Source organism: Lichenostomus cassidix, chromosome 3 (assembly GCF_008360975.1).
Source record: "Lichenostomus cassidix isolate B80296 chromosome 3, HeHo_3.0, whole genome shotgun sequence".
In the NCBI taxonomy this organism is placed as follows: domain Eukaryota; kingdom Metazoa; phylum Chordata; class Aves; order Passeriformes; family Meliphagidae; genus Lichenostomus; species Lichenostomus cassidix.
In genome coordinates, this window is record NC_139483.1 from 16,472,597 (window position 1) to 16,474,634 (window position 2,038).

Sequence of the window (2,038 nt, forward strand, 5' to 3'; positions counted from 1 at the left end):
ATTCTATGATTCTAAATAAGACAAATGGAAAACATCAGCAACTCCATGTTGCTTTCCTCAAAAATATCGAAAAAGATATTTTTGCTTTAGCATGGGGCTGAGGTAGAGGAACAATATACAGCACAGAGGAACAATACACATAGTATCCACCTCTAGAGCAGCTGGAGTTTGTTACAGAAATTAGGGGAAGGATGTGGCTGTGACAGAAACTTACAGGACTGCTGGTGTGAGGGGAACTGCAGAGAGTTCAAACAAACAAAGGTTCATATAAGCACAGAAAAACTGACCACAGATAAAACAGATAAAACAATTATTATCTTTAAAAATCACTCTTTATATTGTAAGACAGGTTTTGATGAAAAATTAATATGGAGAATTGCTGATATCTAATATTTACAATTTGTAGACTGGCAGACAGTCATCAGCCAAATAAAATAATGCCAAGAAGTATGCAATTTGCATTACAGGAAAGTAAATTAATTGCTGCAATCTTGGTAGATACTCCAACACAGAGTATGAGCTGAAGGATCTTTTTATATTGCTAAAGTCCAAGTGTTATTTGTCTATATCCAGTAAAACCATTTTCTTATACCATTATTGGCTAAGCAAGGTGGTCATGCAGTTTACTATTAATGCTCCAGTGACACCTACACCTGTGCTCTTCCCAAGTGTGACACTGCAGAATGTCCCTCTAGCAAAGCTCAGCTTTGAGAACAAAATCTTTAATTAACACCCAGAGTACAAAGTGGAAAAGCTGCAACTGTGTAACGATCCTCTTCCCCTAAGCCAGTTATAACTTCACCATGATCACCACAATCAACTGATCATAGAGGAAAATAAGAGGACCATGAAAGATGTAAAGAGAAAAAATTAAGTTTAAAACAAATTAAAAAGAAGAAGAAAGAAAAGAAAGAAGCTTAATACAGGAGTCAAAAGAATGAGGAAAGAAAGCACACTTCTCTGTGAAATCAAAATGGTCATCTCACCACCAGTGAAATCATATCCAGGAGGTGTTTCAGTATTTGTGTTTCAAGTGTTGGCCACCTGGATACATACTAGAGGTATCTTAAGAATTTATTCGTTTGGAGCAGCTACAGGTCACTGAACCATTACTACTGGAGTAAGCCTTTAACATGCTGATCCCTTCTTAAACCCCTGCCCCAATATTGGCACTTTAAGAATGTTAAGAATTACAACACAATTTTATAAATCCATTATATAATTTACACCTTGTACCATGTGTTCCATTCTGGCTACTCTATTTGAGAGGTTACAAGAGTGTTGCAGGCTTTTAGGAAGAATAACATCTACAGTTTTTAGTTCCACGGTTTCTGTATCATTCATACAAACCAGAACAATACAGAAACAAATCCAGACATTTCTCGTTTTCAGGTAAATATTGCATAGCAGGCACATTACAGGGTGTTTAATGGGACAGACAGGAGGTTTTTATTAGCAAGTCAGGGAAATTCCAATATGAGAGTTTTTTAGGCTGTGGTTCCATGGCAACCTAAGCCAATCCCACTGGTTCTTTCGCTCCCATCCTTCTCACACCTCTTGGGAGCTCTTAACCCCTCCATTTCACTCCCTGTAGCACTCAGCTGACCTTTTGTGAAGCCATCTCAGCACACTGATCAGGCAGAATGCCACACCAGCAGCTCTCCAGAACATCAAGGAGTTTCCTGATGCACTGGTAAATGGGAACAGTTCGGCTGAGGCTCAGAGACACACTGGTGCTGGAGGCAAGAGGGATCAGCAGCCAGCTGTTCTATGGACCAAGGCTGCTGTGGAATGCCAGTCTGCACATGGATGGGATGATCAACATCTGTGGTGGGTGAGGAGCTATTTGCAAAGCAGCTGTTTGCTCTGCTAAAGCCACGCTTGGTTATTTGCATGGTTTTACTCACGTGGCACCCAGCTCTGCTGTGTGACCAAGCACAGAAGGTTCGCCTCTGGGCACAAACCAACAATCCCGGATGAAATTTGTTTATTCCTTCGCCTCCTGACCTCAGCTATATGGGAGCACTGCCGCAGAAAA